The sequence below is a fragment of the Spea bombifrons genome, chromosome 11 (assembly GCF_027358695.1).
Source record: "Spea bombifrons isolate aSpeBom1 chromosome 11, aSpeBom1.2.pri, whole genome shotgun sequence".
NCBI lineage: Eukaryota > Metazoa > Chordata > Amphibia > Anura > Pelobatidae > Spea > Spea bombifrons.
Window position 1 is genome coordinate 25,546,379 of NC_071097.1, and position 23,486 is coordinate 25,569,864.

Consider the following 23,486-nt stretch of genomic DNA (forward strand, 5'->3'; position numbering starts at 1 on the left):
ACATGCATAGGCAGGAAGCTGGAGTTCAGGGTAATCAATATCAAAGCCATGGTCAGTCGCCGGAGTTCAGGTAGCGGTACAACAGAGCTGAGATCAGGAAGCCAAAGGAAGCTGGGTCAAACACTGGATCAATAATATAGAACATGCTAGGATGGGATACACTATGACACGCATAGGTATGACCATAAGGCAAGGAGTAGTAGATTATGTGGCTTATACAGGGCACAAGAGGAGAAATTGTGGCAAACTAAAAAACTGTCATAGATTTTTGAATAAGTAAATTCATGTATTTGAAACTATGAATTAAGCTTGATTTTATAATTATTTTTTTATATTTCATTTGGATTCTGGTCATTGGGAAGGTTTACAATGTCAAATTTATGTTGTCTGACATATGGGTCATATGGTAAATCCCACTTGTAGGGATGAGAGAGATAAACATTGCTTGCCTCTAGCCGAGCATGACCTAATCATAGACTGATGCCATCACTATTAAAGTACCAGCTTTTTAATTCTGAATGCCAAGCAGACCATTATTCTCAGCCAGGCTGTCAGAAAACACGACATAATGGATTCCAATATGAAACAAAGTCTGCCATGATTATTCCCACAAAAGTGTACTAAATGGAAAAAACACATACGCTGAAAATTATACTGACATCTGTTACAAAAAAAGCCATTATCGGATATATACCATCAGCTACAGCAAACAGAAAAGTGTTAACATATGTGAAGGCATACAATAACTTTCAGTAGATAACACATTATTGGAATTGTTTTATATATTTTATATTCTTAATGAATAAATATATTTTTAATGAACATTTTCCATTTTATAAAACTCTTTCAAGGAACACTAAGTATTAGAAAACATGTTACTTAATTGCAAAACCTTTACCAGAAGAATGTTGTGTATACACAATCATTCTCATCAGCTTGCCATATCTCTGATTTTTAGGTACCTTTCAGCTCAATCCTTTCCAATTCTATATTGTAAACATAAAAAATATGTGCAAATATGATACTGAGGTATTCTATAAAATTCAGCTGAAACACAAACTGGGTAGTCCCAAGCCAGAGATATGGGGGATCCAGATACACAGGTAACAGGAACTGGTAGGCAGGTACAGGGTAAGGAAGGCAAGGTCAGGCCATGGGAGCAAACAGAGAAAATAACACGCCAAGTTATACTGAGAGGCACAACAATTGTACAGGTGTTCAAGACTTACAGAGGCAAATACCAGCCTCTGGGCATGCACAACCTTTATTGGATAGCAGTGGCTTTCAGAGCCCCATTGAGCAAGCGGGCGTCCAAGCTGCATACAGCAATGCAAAGCGTGCGGCTGCCTTCCAGGAAGGGCCTCTTTCCATGCAGCTGAATGGAGTCTCACATAAGACTAGGTATGTTTAATTTTTGTCACTGAGTATAGGTAGCAAAGCACTTGCCGGAGGTCCGGATGCCAGTCCATAAGAAATACTTCCTGTAGGTGCTCAGGAGAGGTTGCCACAGAATGCCTGGTCAGGTACATGGGATAGGTAGTCAGCCAATGCCAGGTAGTCAGCCAATGCCACAAGATATTGCTTTAGCAATGACACCTGAAGATGTACGGGTAGGGATGAGATTGATAGGGATATGACAAGAGTCCATGGAATAAGGAGACTAGGAGAGTGGAGCAGTCTTTGCACATGCTGAGGATCAGCCTGCGACAGTGCCAAGCAGTGACCTGTTCCCTCAAGATCCAGCAAGTTCCTAGCACACTACAAAGCATTAGGCACCAAGCTTCTTCATTGGCACCGTCTTTGTGAGTTTCTGAAAAGATTACACACAGAACAAAGTTGTAGCAGAAGAATGTTTTTTTTCTGCAGTGTTTGAGTTTGAGTGATTGAGTTTATTCAAGAACTGAGCATACATTACCCACAAGGTAAAACTGGGATGAAGTGCAGAACATCAACATCAGCAGCTTAACCAAGTACATACAGCGATATCATCTGTAAACTGTCAAAAACCAACAGTACACCTGAAGGCAAACATCTTGCAGAATACAGATAGGTGACAGTAATCGCATGATACAATAAAAAAAGCATTTAACAATTCCAGGGGCACACAAATAGGGGAATAACACCTGAGGATGAGACAACAGTCAGCGACGGGGATTAATTTTCCTCATTCGGATAAAGCACTCTTAGACTTTGTAAACCTTTGACCTCTGACCAGAGGATCATTGAATCTCCCTCCTTTCCCTAAGGTGATACCACACTTGATCTTAGCCAAAAGGCAGAGAAGCCTTATTATTATTGCAAAACCAGAGCCATGTCACAAAGGCATTGCAGCTACACCCACTGAAGAAGAGGTCCAATGCAGCACTATATTACTGTTTTAGAGTGTACCTCTAAGGGTTATCCTAAATTTTAAATATGTCTCGGCCAGTTTAAATGGGACTAAACCAATGATAATACCTACCCAGTACTCTTGATCCTAGGCCAATGCTACTCACAAGTGTGGTTCATAAATACAATTTGGGGCAGATTTCTTCTGTGCGACAAATCTAGCAACTCCAGCGGTGAATTTCAAACTTGGCTGGGCTAAGCTGGCAATGGACACACATCTTAGCACAAAACAATGTCCTCTCTGCTTAAACAACCCAGCAATTTCCTGGCCTTGTTATGAAGATGACCCTGACCACACTGTACCAGGTTCTGTTTCTGAACTTTACTCAAATACATATGATTCCACAAACCTTTAGCCTGCTTGTTCAGTTACAAGGACAAATCTCCATAGGCATAGCTTACTGATCCTATACAAAAGCCTTATACAGAAAAAATATAAAAAATATAAAAAAACCTAGACATGCATTAGGTATTGGAGTTTGGCACAAACTCATCAAAACTGTATTTGCTTTATTTTGCCACCAATCAAATTAGCCATATGTGGGGGCTGTTTAAAGCATACACGTTAGGTTATACCTGACATCAACAATTTAGGACGCTTTAAAATGGAAATATGTTTATATTGGGATTAAAATTAGAATCTCTAAACCCATATTGGTTCTGCATTACACCTTTGCACTGTAATTTATTATGCTTCCTTCTGCAGAATAAATATTTGTTTTAATAAATGTAAGAGTTAAAAACAGAAAATAGTTAGCATTCATTTAGTAATAAATATGCAAAGCATAGTTGGAACAGTGACTAACACATGGACATGATTAATGTTTATTTCATTTGTATTCCAACAGGCATTTGGCCTTTATCACAAGTACTTTTCCATATCTCATAATTTCATTTATTCATATTCTTCGTGAGCTGGGCTGAACTGTATTCAGTTCAAACAGTTTGACTTTTGTGCATCCTTACCTATAAAATATTTTGATTAATTTTTTTTTACCTTTCAAATCATTTGACAATTTCTGTGAAACAACCTCATATTTTACATAATAATATTCATTGTTATGCTGCTTTATGACATGCTGTGCACATGCTGAAAAAAAAGTACTTCTGATATATTTTTGCTGTGGGTTCCAGGAAATCCAGGTAGAAGCTGTACATCAGGGGAAACCATTATTATGGGTACTTTCAGCATGCTGAAATTTTACATGTACATATTTCAGAATGCTTTGATACACATTTTATAGCAGATGTTACTTGTATATTTATCTCTGTGGATTCATTCTCTGAGAAATAGTACAAATAGATTTACTTAGTAACATCTTTTGACTGAGGAACCCTATCACTACTTCATAGGTAGTAGACTTGTGAATTCCGATTTGTACAAGCTTTATTTTTAACACCAATTTTGTGCATTAGTACAAATATCTGTTAATGAGGTCCCTAAAACAAAAAGAAAACGAATGGCAAAACCTATAGGTAACCATTGCAATGCAATATATATATATATGCGCATACTAAAAAAAATCCTACTTCAGATCATTCTAAACCTAAAACATAAAATAATAATATCTGTAAAAATCTCACCCAAAACACCAACTTAATATAAACGTTCAAAGATGAGGAAAAGAAAAATCTCAAGGTTATGTGGACATCATAATACATCATGCTGGGAGGCTGCTCCATATGGTTACAGTAATTTTGGTTGAAAAAAGACCAAAGCCCCTCAACCATTTTACCTATCCTTCCTGCTTTTGATCCAAGAGAAGGCAATCCCCCACAATTAAGCTATTGTGACAGTTATAGGTAAAAAAAGCAATCAGATTTCTCCTTGGATCAAGAAGCTCTAAAATATTAATGTTTATTTTATCATTTAAGGCCCTGTATGTTCTGCTTTTCTAGAAAAATATCCAAACTCCTTTTGAAGGAATCCATTTAATTTGATAGCTTCACCTCTTTTGGCAGTGAATTCCCTACCTTTATTGTGCTTACTGTAAAGAATCCTTTTTGTTGTCTTCGCTCTTCCAGTCTCAGAGGATAACACCTGGTTCTTTGTACGTTTCTGTTAATGAAGAGGTCACTGCAGAGTTCTTTATATTGTCTCTGTTGTTTATATAATGTTATAACATCCCACCACATACACCAAGGGGCAAAGCATCATGTAGGAGCTAAATCAAGAGCATTCAAAAGCGCTGTTTCTACCAAAGACAGATTTCTCGTTTGGCAATGTGCTTGTGTGTCGTACATTATGGCTTCTTTTTACAATTTATAAATTATTTATATTGTTATTGTAATTTATATTTTCTTTTGAAACACATGATAAGTTATATTCCATATAACATTAAACAGTGAACTGATTTTGTTCAGCTTACTGAAGCACATTTATAACTTCTTATTTAGAGACTATAAACCATTTTCTCTTATTTCTAGTATTTAAAGTTCTGCATGTGCAGCTATTACTGCCTATTGTTTCTTTAAAAACATTTATGTGGTCCAAAGAAGCAAAACATAGTCATATCAAATGGACTAGATAATAGTCATCTACTCTGTGCCTGTTGATGCCCTTTAAGAAGAAGTCCAAGGCTGCAGCAGACAGCCATCTGCAAGCAGGCACTTCTACATCTGCCTGCCCCATGCCGAATTCTAAGCCTGCACCTGTTCCTGCACACAAACTCCTACCTGACCCAATACCTGCCGTCATGACACCTGTCTGATTCTTTACTGAGAACCCAAATTACTAAAGCTGTCATTGCAAATTTGATCTTGGAGCATAGTTCAGCTCAACAGCAATTAACCTTCCTTGTCATGAAAATTAATGATAAGTGGCAAATTACAAACCTTGTTAAAACAGTTTACAGTTTTTTTTTCAACATATGTTATGTTTCCTTTTTTAATCACATTCATGTGTTATGGGAACTAGTTATTTTCAAGTGGTTCAAGTATGTTAACATATTTTGATCAATCCATCAGGACAAAAATAGGATCTACTACTTTTTTCGTGAATTTTCTGCCAAATAAAAAACATGAATTATGATGTTACATTCAAAACTGTTATAATTTCTGATAAACACTTGATCTTATTCACCAGAACTGGCTTTGCATGCAAATCAAAGTGATTTCTAAGTGATTGATTATCAAAACTCAGCTGTGTTGGATTCTAATTTGTAGTGAAAAGTTTTAAGAGCAGTTAGCCACCTTTTTAATTGTAGGGCAGTCACCAAATTGCCCTTTGACATTTGCTTGATTGTCTCACCCACAACTCATGGCTTTCATTGCACTTTTAAATACACAGTGGAATATATTATTTAAAAAATAGGGAAATATTCAAAGAATAACCAATTAGGTACATCTAACTGGAACAATGAAGTCATTAGCAATTTGTCATGAGTATCTTTGTAGCTTCATGAATATTTCATTAAAAGTTACAGAAGAGTGCATATTATTAAAGTGAGCGCTAATTGTGAATAATTTTTATCAACACATTTGACACTAAATACCGTTATGAAAGTTCATTTAAGTTTAGTTAATTTGAGTACAATGATCTACAATGAGAGTCATGTATAAATCACATTTGCAGCTTTGAAGTATGTACCCATGTATATACTCTATGTAGTAAATACTTGTGGGTTTGCATTAATAATGTCATTCCTAATGATGTTAAGATATAACTGAGCTTAGCAAGCTATATCATATAAAAATAACTTGGTAACACTGCATTAACTTTATGGGTGCCTTCTGTTAAAAGGTGGTGATCTTTAAGCATCCTAGTAACCTGTTTGTGGTGTGGAAGAAGAATGACTTACACAACCCTTCAAAAATATCAATATTCATTCATATAGTCACAAATCTTTTTACGAAAATTTGATGTAACATGTTGTCATTGTTTTTTTCCAAGGATTTAATTTAATTTAAACAAACATGCTGAGCTTGGCAAGCTTTGGGCAACATAATAAACAAATAATGATCATTCTACCAGAAATCACATGCTCGTCTAAAGACCCACAATCTTTTGCAGTACATTATAGTATTTTTGCAGGGGGACCCTTATTTAATTTAATTTATGTCTCATTAAGCCTTTAATGTTCTTGTGCAGGAGGTTATCCAAACCCACCTTAACGCTTAACACAATCTTTATTTACAGTACACGGAATTCATGTAAGCCTGTGCGCAGGCTAGGAATAATGATCTGTTTTTTTCTTATTCCATGCTTAGATGGGTCTTTGAGATTGCTGTGAGGAATATCAATAAATGAAAAATACAATTTGTAAGTCTTTTTGTTCTACTAAGATACAAAAACCTATACACAGAATATAAATTTGAGTTCATCGTTACTACATGTGAATGCTGAAATTGGCCATGGCTAAAAACAATGGCCAGTCTGACAACAAAACAATGAATTTGATGAATTTTGGAGCCGTTCCAAAACTGTGTCTGAGAGCACAGATAGGGTGTCCATTTGAGGACATTTGTACCCCATCCTCTCAAACTCCCTTCTCCAAAACTCTCCCAGCCAATCTTCATCCTGCTAAGCCCCTTCCACTCAACCTCCATTCTCCCTGCTCCATCCACACTGTCCTGTTCTCCCGGCTCCATCTTCTTTCCTTCATGCTCCATGCTGCATCAGCTTTCCTGCACCATTTGTCCTCTCTGCTCCATGCTTTGTCAGTCTGCCTACATCATCTGTCCTCCCTTCTCCTTCAAGTGTAATTTCTCTGTCATGCTCCGTGACATAGCATGGAGCAGGGAGGACATATAATGCAGGAAGGGTAATAAGGCATGGATCAGGGAGGACAGTCTATGGAGCAGGGAGGACCGGGAAGCGATGATGAAGAGGGGGAGGATAGAGCAAGGAAGAGTGTGTAGGGAGTAGGGAGTTTGAGGGGAGGGAGGAAGAAGTTTCGGAGGATGGATGAGAAGGTTTTGGAGAAGGGAGGATGCAGTTTAAGGGAATGGAGTACCGATGTACTAAAATGGACACCGTATTCATGTAATGATTCTGCTCTGAGTCTCAACTGTTTTTCATATGTAACTATCTCTTTAGCTCCTTCTATTACTACATGTCCTTACACAAATAATGCTTCATATTGTCCTGCGGTAGCTGTGCATTAAACAGGAGGTTATGTTGCACTATGCCCAATTCTTTTTGTCTATCTACAGTACCTGCCTCAGCTGCCTGTGACCTCTTCAACATTATTATGATGTAAGCCTTACCATCTAAGCCTACTTATCACAATGTCAGGATCCAGATATATGATGCTTGAGTGTCTAACTTTGGTGTTCTTACTCCAGTAGGACAGCCTGTCCAGAAAAGATAGTTGGTTATACATTGCTTTAAATAGGACTCTGTAGTATTTGCATGATCTCTGTAGGAAACTATATGGGGTATACACATGACCCCTTGTAACCCAATGTTTTTGGTGCTCCTGATATTTTACTCAAAGTCATCTAGTGAGCCCCTTCAGACACATAGGATTGGTGTCTTTCCCATTGTGGCTTCCCCATTGTGTCCTCCTTCTGCTTAGAGATTAATGGAATTCATTAGCATACACAGATATACGTCTGCAATATTATAGTACAGATGATTACAGAAATGTTAGCTTTTAGCAGTTCGTTAAATGAAGCATTAAATTTTTTAATGATTAGAGAAGAGCACAAGTGTTCATGCTGGTTTTGGTATAATTCCAAGAGCTGGATTGTCTGTGTATTCACTTGATGAGCGCACAATGAAAGAAGAGTATATGACCCGTGACATTCGCTTGCAACTTTTTGCCAGACAATGAAAAACTAAGCACATTTAATGCATGCTGCATTTAAAGCAAATATTTCCATTAATGTGCCATCTTACTGATTGCATGGCTGTGTAATAGTGGGGGTTCTTAACCCTTACACATTTAGTAGGAGGCATGTTTTAATTGCTTCCATACATACATTTCTTTAACAATGAAAAGGGTTTCTATTGATTTGAAGGATAAATTAAATATCCACAAGCCAGCTAATGTATTTAAGTTTATTTCAGTTTCCTGTAGGACTGCTATTATTTTAGTGTTTATTTAAATGGTAACCTTATGACAATATAATAAAATTAACCTATTTCACCTACTAAAAAAAAAAATCACATTAATGCAGTACATTAAACCGGTTGGTAACAATAAATTAGTCAATTTACTCTTTCCCTGACCACATAGGAGGATAAATTGTACAAAACAGCCAAGTTCTTTATGGTCGTTTACAAAGAAAAGAGCATATTATTCCCAAAGAATAGTATTTGGGCATTTATTGGGCTATGGGATTATCCTTTCCATATGCTCTGAGCACCTATTACCCCTTAATCCATTTTACTGACATTTTCATACCAAAGTCAACCTGGGTGTCAAAGATATGAAAATGTACGTGGCAAGTATGCGTTTAGACATCATAGATTTGGATATTTTTTTAGGTCACCATTACTGTCAACAAAATGAAAACTATTATTTTAATCTTAATCAGCAATTATTTTCTCTTTTTGCACAGTACAAGAGGACTAGTTGTGCTATTAAGAAAATCCATAAAGACAATGCCATAAAGAAAATCCAAATATATAATCAATTGCCATTTGCCCTTATGTACTGAATGGGTTTTCTTCTGTTCTCTATCTATTGTGAGCCTTTTACATTTGCCTTTTGTAAGGACACAATAATTACAATGGGTAAGGAATTGTTTTGTTTATGTTTCTTTGGATCTAGAAATAGCTGGAAAGGATGCAGGATGGGTTGCCTACTAGACTTGTGCATTTGGATTCATATGAACTTTAATTTTAACATAATCTTCTTATTTATTTAATTTCATCTCCTCCAGTTTTTTCTCCCTGCACCAGATTGATGGCTTTCAATCTGCCCGAATTAGGTTACCCAGTACTCAATATTCACACTGAATGAGGTGTGATTCTTGCACCTGTTGTGATTTATCAGTAAGGTATCTTCTAGAAAATATGCTAGAAATGTAAATATTGCTAATGGATTTTGGTCATCACAAGACGCAAATTTTGTGTTGTTGCCATCACATGTAGTATCCTATTAAATATATTATATTTTCATGCTGCCCGATGAAGGTTTTAGTTGATTTCAGGATTTCTGTGCAACTGTTTTTGGTTAATCTTTTCTGGACTTGGCTGAAATCCACATTTGTTTATGTTTTCTTTATAACTTTTCTATGTAGCCTGTCGCTCTAAAAAACAAAAAAACATAATCATATACATGTTGGTTTTATGGAAACGTTTCTTTGTAGACAAGTCGACAATTTTATGCATTACTCACTTATACATTGCCTATTCGTACATATTTTGATATCAGTTTGTGTGGTATGTGATTGTAATGTCTTGTTTTTCCATCAAAAATAAAGTATAGGTGAGCAATGAGTTTATATTATGCTATGTTACTCTAATTTGATACCAAGGATTAATATACTCTGCCTTGATTCAATGACGATTTTCACTAAGAGGTGATGATGTACAGGATCCTTGTTTACATCATCTTTTCACCCAAATTGGCACTGCCAAAATTGTGGCATAGTTGCTAAATATTATAACATGCAAACAAACAGCAGCACTGAGCATCATGTCCACGTGCTATGCCAGCTGTTAAATCCAGATTTCCTTGTTTACCCATATCTCTTGTGCACAGTCTCAGGCTCTGATATATCTGCTTCAATTGGCATTATTCTACATGCAAGCACAAAGTGCTGGAAATCTGTAATGACATCAGTGCATACTTGATTAAAGATCTAATCGAGAAAATGACTAAATCAGTAAAATCAAATAAAAAAAACAAAACAACAGATCTGTAAATTCCACCAATTTGATTTTAGAAATGACACAGAGAACATTGTTATCATAAATGGCATGGGGATAATTTGAACAAAAAGAGAACTACTACATGGGGCTAAATGTGGACACGAGGCAAAAGGGGCAGCTGCCAAGGTCTCAAAGGCTGCCTATTATTAACCCAAGTTTAGAAATAAAAGGACCAAGGTTGTTTGTAATCTCCACTCAAACTTATGTTTCATTAATGAAGAGCAAAATATTTATTTTTCTTAAATTGCTCTATGTATTTACAATTTGACCTTAGAAAAACTGAAATTTGCAGAATGGAACTGACCATTGAGAACTGTATGAGAAGCCACATTTTAAATAATAAATATTACACACCATACATCCTTTGGATATGTGGCCTAAACAAAAAAAAAGCACTCTTGCAAAATATATACACAATAAATATTTGAAAGAGAGATGGAGAAAAAAGGAGCCATTATAGAGTTAGTTAACAAATACAAGAGTAGATTTGTATACATTTTAAATCTCTGGATTATGGGCACAACAGGACAATTTTAAACTCAAGGGTTTGCAGGTGTTTTGTAGCTGGAAGAAGTTTCAGGTTTTACATGTTGAGAGCTGATATCACCAGCTACAGGAGCTGTTCCTCAGCAAAGATTTCCCAGATATTTGTGAATTGTATGATTTCCCTTTAAAATAGACATCAGATTTCCAATGTTCAATATATATCAATACATATTATATATATATATATATATATATATATATATATATATATATATATAAATAAATATAAAAAAGGAGATCACCCACTTGCTGTCCATGGGTAAGGTTTTAGGGAAAGACCCTGTGTAAAGATTTTGTAAAATATTTGGCGTCTGAAGGCTGAACTTTTGGAGCATAACCACTGTTTAGGGATGATGCTAATATCCACATATCTGTAATTCAAGAGTATTAATGAATGGAAAATTTGATGTGAACATATTATTCATTTAGATTACCATACAATAACCTTTTTACTGATACATGTTTTACATATTTATTAATATTTCGTATAATTAAGAGGAGTAATTTTGTCTTTAATATTTGTTATAACATACCCAACCAAAATATGATTATATAACATAATAACAAAATCTGATTATATAACATAGTAACATACATAACAATACATCTATAAAATGCAATAAATCATAAAATCACCTAATCTCTATCCACTTCATATAACTTGCTACATTCATTATGCATTCCTTCGGAGAGCCTCAGACATTAACATTCACAAGAGAAGAGGAAAATACCAAGTGATTACAATGCGCTGTTGACACCTTGGATTACACACAAATACGATCTAATCCAGTAATGACAGTAAAGTTTAATCTATAAGAACATATAATCTTTTTTTTCCGTACTCAGCCTTCAATTATCAGCCTTACCTCAGCTTCTTATTGTTTCATAGATCTTAAATTCCAGAATATTATATCCTTCAATCATCGCATAACCTGGTTTATTTGTAATGCTAAAGATCTTTAAAAGCTAAAAATAGTTGTGAGTAGTGGGAGAAAATAAGTTGAAATTCAGCAATTGTGACAATACTTTTCCAAATTAACACAAATGAACACATCTACTTATACATTTCCAATGTAACTGTCGTTATTATCTACAGAATTAATTGCCCGAATACAAAAAACATAAACTACTAATCTGAGCACTTCCAGAGTCACACAACATAAAAGCCTTCAATAACATTTCATAATTTATCTTTCTTCTTTATCCAAACTTTTGCGCAAAGCAACAGCTCACGATTTTAGGGATTAATTGCTAATTCTGTGAATGCTAGGTTTTGTATGGTGACGCACAAATCTCAACATAGATTTTGCTGAATTACCATATAATCAATGAATCATATGCCATACTTGCTTAGCTTAAGAGTGCAATCATCTCATTTAGTTTGGCAATGTAGTTTATTATTATTATTAATTGAATTCAGATTCAGTCAAATTATCTTGAACTGAAATTTGAGAAAATGTAATGGATATCTATAATCAGATATTGACGTTTACGTACTGTATATCGGACCAAAAATGAAAGAAAAAATGATTTTGTTTTTAATGATAACATTATAACGAAAGCTAAACAGGCCTCAGAAATACAGAAACACATCCACTGGAATGTTTTCAGTCAAAGAGGTACCAAGTGAAGATTTACTTAAACGGAAATTATCATGACAAATAAATTAACATAATTAATTTATTAAAACTGTCACTATCAAGTGCTTTGTGTTTGTCAATTTTGGATATAATTAGTTTTGCCTCATGGAAGCTGAGGTTGGCAGCAGCCTATCAGAGACAGCGTTACTTAATCTGTGTCCTAAAGTCCTCTCCTTTTTCCTTACACCACCTCATTATGAAAGCTTCAGGAGCCAATCAGCAAAGGCAACAATTAATCAAAGGCTCAGAAACTGAGCAATAAGGTAGCGATAAATTCATAGGGAGAAAAAAATATTCCAGACCTTGGCAGAAGGAAGATGAAATAAAATCCCTCAGTATACGTATAAAATGGCAAATCGCCTGTAAAAATTGCTAAAATCTTATCCTCTTATCAATCTTCTTATATATCATTACGTTACACAAGTGAATAACCTTTGAATATCTACAATAATGAGTAGAAATGCTACGTAGTTAAATGGTACACTTAAAAAATCATAAAATATTGTTCAAGTCAATACCCCTTGAAGCCATTTATGTTACACCATAGTGTTTGTCTATGTTGATTTTTCTTTGTTTTTTAAGAATGTCTCCTCATCGTTGCATGGTATCCAAGGCTTATACAAACTTCAATGCCGTTTATGAGCTGATAAAATCTTTGGATTCATGCTAGATATATTCGGCATCTATTTGGAGGACATGTTTCAAATCCTTGAGCATGAAAAGCTCACACTTTCACAAGGTTCTTCTGACTGCATTCATAGAAACTAAGCTTAGAAGTTCAAATTATTGAGAGAGAAATCCTGGACAAATGCCACCACAAAAAAAAATGTTTTCCCTTCATTTAATGTGATTATTTTGATGGACAGCTTTAGCTAAGAAGTTTTGTATTGTGTTTCCCTCTCTCTAGTTTGTACCTGGGAGGTTTAATAAATTCCACCTCTTGTAACGATTTGCTCTTGTTGGGATACTTATAACAACGTGCAGACAGTACTTTATCATAAAATCAATGGTTAATTTTTCTTTGCTGAGAGTGTGCCTAACCACTGCAGGGCACCTATGGATAATAAATATAATTTTATTTGCAACAATTCTTATTATTTCATTAACTTTATTGAGGTACTGCTAAAGAAACAGGTTGTTATTTTAAAGGGTAAAATAATTTTACATCAAGAGCAAACTTATAAAGGCCCATACATGTATAAAACAGTTTTATGTAGACTATAAAATACGATGTAACTTAAAAAAAATATGTCCGTAAGATATAGGAAAGTGCTATTGGAGAACACATCTATTGCAATGAAGAAAGTTAAGAAACCTGTTTAAAGAAAGTAGGGGATTTGATTATCTTACTTTTTGTAAAAAAAAAAAAGGTTAATATAACTGGATATTTTATATTAAAAATGTAACCACTTAACATAGGGTTAATGTAAAAAAACTGAGACTCAAAGTTTGGTTGATGCTAGAGGAGCCCCTGACGGGAAATCCATAGGTTTGCCATCCGGAGTTAAAGGCCTTTAACTCTTGGAGCAGGGAGACAGGCCAAGTTCCCCCATCAGGAGTTAAAGGGCCATGCAAGCCATTCTACTGGTCGCCTGAAGGGGCCTCCTCTGGCATCAACCAAGTGGCCGAACTTGACCTGAGGAGCTCCAAGAGCTAAAGGCCTCTATTGGTTGTTCATACGGACTTTTAACTCTTGGAGCGAGGGAGACCAGTGGTCTCTCCCGGCCAAGTTGTGGCACCAGAATTTTAAAAGTCTGTACTAGCGATTCTATTGGTCGCCAGCAGGGGGCTCGTCTGCCATCAACCAATGAAGTGATGGCAGACGAGGCCCCTGCCGGCGACCAATTTAGTTGCACGTACGGACATTTATAATCCTGGTGCCAAAGCTGCCGCGTAGTACATACCGTGTTAACCCCTTCTACAAAAAACAGCAAAAGAACGAAGAAAGACCTAGTGAGGTCCCACAGTGAAAGAGCTGGTGCTTCAAAAGTACACACAGTAAGTTTATTCCTTTTGTGGGGTTGATTTTTTATCTACTTTATACAGGTTGGGTTTAACATGTAACTTGCCCTTGAAAGGTAACACATCAAAACAAATTGATAAGCCCTAGTCTGCGCTTTCACAGAAACATGAAACACATAATGGTGTGTGAGCTTCACAATGCTTCATCAATGACTCTTGGTGCACCATCTGCAGTTTTAATACATTTTTTAATGTTTCATTTGAAATCATACTTCTACACATTCCTCCTGTGTCTTTGAGAGTCAGGCAAACAGAATTAAATTTAGCTTTGATGCAAATCCAAAAATATATTCTTGCCTGTCATGTATTCATTGCCAAATTTTTGGAAAATGATTATTCTATATCCAGTGCATCTTAAAGTTGGACCATATGAGTCATCTCAGCAAGCGTGGTACTTGATATTCAGTTTGATGTATGGCAAAAAAACATGATCATGATCCATCTTCTTTTTTAAGGACATATTAGCTTTTCCAGTGCATGGAAATTTATACGTTTTGGTATTTACAGTAACAGGTTTTATTTATTTGTTAAACTTGAGAGTGGAATTATACTGTCACAATAAACACTCTTTAATTCTGTGCCATCTGTTTTCCTATTTCTTTTGGACAACTGTACTGAAATGAGAATGACATGCCTTCTGAAATTCTTAATTGTCTTTCTCCTTTTCTGCTCTTTTATTCCCATTTCTAAAATGGAAATACACAAAAAGAAAACTAGGATTTTTTTTAAAATGTTGGCTGTTTTTTATAGTGCAAAACATTGTAAAATGAAAACATTTAATTTAACAGCAGATAAGAAGAACCATTTGTTGCAGGGCCAGACTGGGAATGTCTAAAATGCCCTACTCCAATTATCTAACACCTTCTTGTTGAAGTAAAACTTAATTGCTTTACATCTAAGCCTCTGACCCTCTAGATGTAGACTATGACCTCTGGTCCCAACATTTCTCCTCCTTTGAATACTTTCCTCTTTCAATTCAAATGCTTAAATCCCATCCCCATTTTACCTTCTTTTCTCCAATCTTTACATGCTGGAATTTAGAAATGAGCCCTTTTAAGTGCAATTATACAGTTATTGAAAATATATAGTTATGTTTAGCATAGTTAACAGCTTCGGATAAAATTAAACTTAACACTGTCGGAGGAGGATTGGGTGTAAGAGCTGAGCTGGCTCAATCTTATTCTCTGGTATTTTTATCCTCACATTTTCTTTATACTGCAGGCTGTTTCCTTATACAAGTCTGGCACAGCCTCGGCAGCCCTTTCTTTGCTTGTCATGCCACTACCTGGCTCGCCTATCTCGATCTTTGAAATGAATGAGGTAAGATGTCATGTTGGGCACTGCATTTTGGGTATAATTATGAATTTAAGGCCCAAAATTGTATTGGAAACTACCTGTATGGTTTTTGTGCCTTGACTCCATCTCATCTCTCACTGACCTCTGTAATATCAATTATTAATACCAAGAGTAGTCAACAGGTTGCTGACCAACTTTCTATCAAGCTACTGGCATGTTTCTAGCCAACTTCTGGCTAGGGATGAAGGTATATGTAATCTCATAGCAACTTGAACTCTACATTGATGGATATTATTAATGCAACATGGGTCATTTACAAATCTCACATAATCTACCATAGGCAGCAATATATGTGCTATATATGAAGAAATAGTATCAGTATATATTAATTTTGTTATCTTTTCATTTCTATTACCTGCAACTTTTAATGTCATGTTACCAAACACCCGTTTTCAGAAATAAAGAAAAGAACTGCTTTGTCTACTATCAAGGCTGATGTTTCTACTGTCTCCTCATTCATGGTTGAGGGTGATACATTTGTATCCAGTGAGTACCTACTCCTCTGTTTCCATTGTCTCTCACACTGAGAGCCTTTTTGTATATTCATTGTTGCTACTTACAGAGTGGAGTCCACGTTATAAGCAGCTCCGGTGATCCTTTGCTATATATGTGACCATAAGCACACATTTATTTTGAAGTTCACTAAGAAATATTAAACTATGATGCATCAGCACAGGTCAAAGTCAGACTCTATTTTCAATCATATTTTAAAAGACTGCTACATTTAAATTTTTTTTTAAAAGATTTGTTTATTATTTTAAGTTAGGAGTTACTACATTTACCCAAATTTCTAAATGCAAGTTGAAAAAAATTAACCAATTGCATAGTGCCACAATCTTAAGGGTACCGTTATTTTATTATTTCATTTTTTTGGCATGGATTTATTTTTTAGTATGTGTCTCTGAGCTCTAGTAGTAATTATTGCTGGCAGCCCTTATAGATATGCTACACATTTACCGGTGATTTTCATAACCTTCTTAAAATGAATGTGCATAAATCCTTCAAATGAGAAAAGAGTCAAAAGTAGATGGCATTTAAGTGGCCAAAGCAGCCCAGAAAACACATCAACAGTCTTAACACGTGATAGAGAGAGAAATAAATAGATGCTGCCAGCACAACAACCTCTTAATCTTCCAGCGAATTGTCTAGAGTAAAAGAAACATCTCATTCTTAACATCTGAGCACCTTAATTGCAGATCACAGACGAGAAGGTGAAATGACATGAAAACTGGCCTGACATAGCTTATATTCTGTTTATTATATTAATAGTTAACACTTATTCAATAGGAAATATTTTCATGTGTTATTTTAAGTTGTACAGCATGTTGTTTAATAGACTTGTGAGACACAGAAAATAATGTGTTTGGATAAATGGATCAATCAATTTTCAAAAACAGAAAATTCTACAGGAAATGTGTTGTCAAAGCATATATATATATATATATATATATATATATATATCAATGTTGTATTCCATTTATATGTACTTAAATCAGACCTGTCTCATGAGCCCACACAAGGAATGAGGATACCATAACTATGTAAGTAGGGGCCCCTAAAATGTGAAGATCCATTACATACAATAAATGGACAATAGTATTGGGACATCTGACTATTACACCAACAGGGACTTTCATGACATCACATTTTACGTCAGATGACTAATGGTATTGGGACACCAGACTATTAAACCAACCAGGGTCTGCCTTTGGAGAAGAGTGGGGCTTCAGCTTCATGACTGAGTTGCTGCTGTTCCTAAATGCTTCTGCTTTCCAATAATACCACTTACAGTTGACTGTGAACATGATATTTTCCAGTAAGAATTGCTTTCTAATGCAGTGAGGGAGATGTGTTATACCATAGCGGTGGCTTCTAGGCAGGAACTGGCACTAATACCTGGACCTTACATTAAGGATATCATTGCAGTGATGCTTTGTGATGCACCTCACACTTTAACAGCAATGCAGAGACCACAAGTACAATGGAGAATACTACCCCTACTTTCTTAAAAAGGAAACAAAAGGGCCCTGCAAGCTCCGCACCTGGGTTATGATGGAGCAGTAGAAGGACAGCAGTGTCTAGGCTTTTGGGTGTGTTTGGTGCGTCTGAGGCATTTAATGAATGTGGTATTATTTGCTCACTTTCTAAATTGTATAACTATTTTTGGATGCAGGCTTTTCGCTGTCAGTTTTTGCAAAGTGTTCTAAACATCTAAGAGTCGGTTAAAGAATGTTTAATAATGTCTGTGGCAAACCCGGCACTTGACTGAAGAAATGCAACATTTCAGAAGGGTTAAACAGCCCAGGGAAAAGCTCAGATACCAATTAGAGAAGAGAGGAAGTGACAGATACAAGGTGAGTATCCAGAGACTAAAGTCATCTGCTAGCAATACAGTGGAGGGAAATAAATCAGATAGAACAGCTGAAACAAGGCTAGAGAGACCTCTCATTCAGAAGGCCGAGAACATTTTAAAAGATGATTAGAATGATAAATATGTAGTTATTAGAATGTGTAGAAAGACTGTTTCATAAACTCCAGAGTATTTCTCAGACGTATGAGACCTACTTTGAATTTCAGCATGAACACAAACACAGTTTGCTATACGTGATTGTTAAAGGGAGTAGAAATTGAGTAAAGTGGGAACTTTCAAGGAAATCTAGGCAGCCTGTGCAGCTCCAAAAGAGAATACTCACGTGATGTTATAGCAAGGCAAGGATCACCTCACCTAAAGAATGAGAGTATGGAATCCTAGGTGGTGGGACAAATGCACTTTGGGGTCTACTCATTAAATTGTAGCTGCTTGTGACTTTTGCAATCATTGATACATTTGAGTTGGAAACACAGATTGGAAGTAAACAAAATTCACCTTGCATCAGTCTGATGTTCAAGCAAGGGGGAGACATATCCTTACCACAGGTACTTCCCAGCTACCTGCCACTGTTTCCTAGAGGTAGACCCCTATTCCTTCCCATTTTAGTTATAGTTTTGTGAGATTGTTGTATACACATGCTTTCTTTGTAAAGTTACCACCAAACTAATTGTATAACTGATCAACCATCTTCCAGCAGTCAACATTTTCTCTGTCAATAGATTCTAGTTAATTAAACCTAGCAGGTGACAACAAAACTCAAAGTAAGATTATTAATATAGATAACTGGGTCACAACAGAGAGCAAATACTGTAAATTGGCACAGCCAATACATGTAAATATATATATACCGTATTTGCTCGATTATAAGACGAGGTTTTTTTCAGAGCAAATGCTCTAAAAAATACCCCTCGTCTTATAATCGGGGTCGTCTTCTAATCAGACCTCAAATAGAGGTCTGATTAGGAGACTAAGATCCAGATCCCCCGCACCGCTGCAGGGGACCTGGATCCTCCTATCGTCGCCCCCCCCCCCCGCACGCACGCACTTACCGGTGCTTCCGGAGGTGAAGTTGGCAGCGGGGGTTTGTATGCGTCCGTCGCAAATACCTTCCCCGACTGTCAGAGATCAGAGTTCAAGAGTTCCTGATCTCTGACAGCCGGGGAAGGTATTTGCGACGGACGCATACAAACCCCCGCTGCCAACTCCACCTCCTTCCGGCTGCCGCGGAATGAGACGTCAACCCGCTGCCCCGGCAATACAGCAGGAAATTGGAAGCACCGGTAAGTAAGAGTGTGTGTGTGTGTGTGTGTGTGTGTGTAGGGCATTTCTGGAATGCCTTACACCCCTATATGCCACTCTAGCACTTAGGGGGTTAAAAGGCATATTATGGGGCAGAGTGGCATATAGGGAGGTATAAGGCATTTCAGGAGGCAGAGTGGCGTTAAGGGGGCATTTAATAGTGCACTCTGCCTCCTGAAATGCCTTATACCTCCCTATATGCCACTCTGCCCCATAATATGCCTTTTAACCCCCTAAATGCCAGAGTGGCATATAGGGGTATAAGGCATTTCTGGAGGCAGAGTGCTCTATATAATGCCTTTTAACTCCCTTAATGCCACTCTGCCTCCTGGAATGCCTTATACCTCCCTATATGCCACTCTGCCCCATAATATGCATTTTAACCCCCTAAATGCCAGAATGGGATATAGGGGTATAAGGCATTTCTGGAGGCAGAGTGGCACATAGGGGGTCAAAAGGCATACCATGGGGCACAGTGGCATATAGAGGGTTAAAAGGCATATCATGGGCCACAGTGCCATATTGGTGTGGCAAGCCTGGGGGCAGATGTGCGTAACTGGGGGACAGGTTGGAAAATACAAGAAATAAAAACAAAAAAAAAATATTTTTCTCAATCATAGCTTTTATTAAAAAAAATAGTTTACATGAATTAACATTTACTGGTAAAACTTTTTTCCTTTAGGGTCGTCTTATATTCAGGCTTTTTCTTTTTTTCCTAAGTTAATATTCAGATTTTGGGGGGTCGTCTTATAATCAGGGTCGTCTTATAATCGAGCAAATACGGTATATGTAAAATAATTGCCTCTTGAACTCTTTTAGGAACAGTAAGTGATGTTGCCGATAATGTTTAAATAGTCTTAATGTCAACGTTATCTGCCATTGTTCAATTTTACAATAGCAAGGCAGTAATTTGAAATCACACTAAACATTCATTTTTTAAGCATGAACTTATTACCTAGTCTCTCTCTTTTTTCCCCCTTTTTGATCTTGCTTATAAAGGTAAAAAAAAAAAGCATTACAGTTTCTTGCATTGCCCAGGATGCGTAAAGGGAAATTAAACTGGCAGAAAATAATTATTGGGCTAAAAATGATCTTGATTCAAGAATCCTACATTCTCCACCTCTCATTAGAAAAACGTTAATCAAAATCTTGAGCTTATTGCTTGTTAGAGAATATATAATAAATCTTCGCATGCCTAAAGCTTTTAAATTATTCACCATGCTTTGCTGCTCTTCTGAAGGTGATTATCCGTTTTTAATTGGAAATCTTCTATTATTTGTGTCTGAAACCTTTTAAAGTACAAATGGAGGTTTGGTCACTATTAATTACCTTGGTGGTAGAGAGTATAATAAAAGAGGCGTTTGTATGAATCCTTTTTATTGTGAGCAATATTAACCTAGTCATTTTCAATAATAACACTGAACACACTCAACATGCAGAAGGAAATATAACTTACTTTTTTTTCTCGCCCAAATTAGCAAGTAGACAAGGAAATATATATATATATATATAATATATAAGAGCATCATTAGCTTTTTTTTGTTGTTACTAAGCATGTTACATATGTGTTTGTAGGATTAAAATTAATATTTCCCTGCAGATTACAGATAACGCTTGTCTTCTAGCCGGATGTTAGAGGTCCCCCTACCATGTCTACGAGGTTCTGCAAGATCATGTGACCCTTTTTCTGTGTTGGCCTAATAAAAAGTATCATCTGCGAGTATTTGCACTAGATCGATACAGCTTTATCCATTTTCTTTTAATGGAAAACAGTGCATTTTTTCTAAGGCGTCCTTCTTTGCTAATACTGGCACCCTAGCCTAGTCAATGACGTAAATGAAGTGCACTCATTGCTGCAATGCTATGTGCTTTCTCAGATACTCAGCAGTGCCCAATGAATGACAACAGGCACAGCGTGTGTAACCAAGCCGTTACGCTAGTTAGGTTGCAGAAGTGCAATGGAATAAAACACTAAGCTGGAAAAAAAAACTGCGTAAACCCAGCCTTAACATTGAAAATAGTTTGTTTTGTTTTATTTTTGTAGGATGTTTTAAATATGATTTAGAGGCAAATCCTCATATCATATGATATACATATAGATGATACGGTAATTTATGGGGTAATTACATCTCGAGCATGTGATACAAATGGAAGCTTGTGATACAAAATCAGAAGTAATCTCACTTCAATCTGTTAAGTGAAAGATGGCTATCTTCTCATTGATTTTATGTTGGCCACTACTTGTGAATGGTGATACATAATTTACAATGTTGTACTCTACAAGGGGGAGTAAAAATATAACACAGACCACCATTATTCTTTATAATAATAAATCCCCAAATCACTCAGTTCAGTTAGATGAAGAATTTGTGGATGTTTAAAAAGGTAAATTTCTATGCACCTCCATATTTATTTTCAAAAGTGAAAATACATAGTAGAATAGTTGAATTGAACATAAGTCCGGACTGCTATAGTTAGGGTGCAGAGATAGAAGTAAAGTTATTCACTAACACAGGCTGTGGTATACAGTTTGATAAATTCATTTAAGCTCTTGAGTGCAGAGCATCTTACTCAGTTCATCAAGGTGTCTCTCAAAATGTCATGGTTTGATGTGTCTTAATTGCCAAAAGCCTCCACATGTCCAATACTGTGATAATGGTGTCTCGATAAAGCAAACAAGAGAAATAATTAGACAAGGGAAAGGAATGTAGAAGCCTTGACTTAATTACTGTTATTGGTTATTGTTTTATTCAGTGTTATATGTGTAAAAGATTCTAACATATTTAACATCTTTTTAACCCCAATAATATAAAAGGACCATATGTAATTATTGGTATAGGCAATAGTCAAAGATATGTAACCATTGGTCATAAATAAATGATTAAGATATATTAATAGGCTTCAGGGTTTCCTTGACCTTAAATATGGAATGAAGGATTTGCTGAACAGGCATTCTATAGATAGGATAGTAACTTGTTAATGCGTGGTATAGTTGTAACTGTAAAAGGGCATTACAGTATGCGTACAGTGACCACCTAAAATAGGGTTTAGACATGTAAAGACCTTAGTAAGCATGTTTGAACACCCAATCAGGTGAAGACCAATAGACTGAAATCGTTATCCAAACCACATATAAGCTAGGCATTTGTAAGACATGGGGAGGCATGGGAGAGGTTGAGGGAAGATGCACTTGCCATCCACAGACTCTTCACGTCCCAAACACTCCCTCCCTCCATCCTCAGGAATGCATAGGACAGATGCCATCAACTAAATTCCTCTCCAAGGTTTTGTAAGACTTATCTTGTATTATTTTTGTTATCTACTTTTTATATTCTTCTTCTATTTTTGTTCGTATTAAATGTTTTATCCTTTGTTTACATCTAAGTGACTATTTTTGATGCACATACATATATATATATATATATGTGTTTTCCAATTATTTGAAGTTTGTGTTGGCCATATATTTTTATTACAATATGTCTTATATGTCTTCTCCTATGGTCAAGAAGAGCACAGATTTATGCATCAAATTATGATTTATACTAATAATGTACAGTGTTTTATATCATGTCTGATTTAACAAAAAATATATATCATTGAATGGTATTCCCTCCCTCCAAGTATTTTGAACTTACTTTTACATCTTAGATTATTAATATTATAGGTTTTTTTTTTTGTATTGTTGTTGTTCTGTCTGAATTGTGTGCTAAATTGTAATTTGAACCAAATCCTTATTTTACCCAATCTGATTAATATGTTACTCTGCACATATATATTTTTTTGTTTAACAAATGATATTACATTTTGAGCGACTAAAGACTATCTAAACCATTTAATTTATTAATAAAATATCAATTTATTAATTTCCTGCACCACTACTTACAGTGGCAAGTAAAAGTAAGGAGACTCTTTGGAATTACCAGCATTTATGTATAAATGTGTCCTAAAGTATCATCTGATCAATAACGAAGAAACACAATCAACTTTAACTAACAACACACAAATGATTGTATTGTTCTTATCCATATTAAATACATCA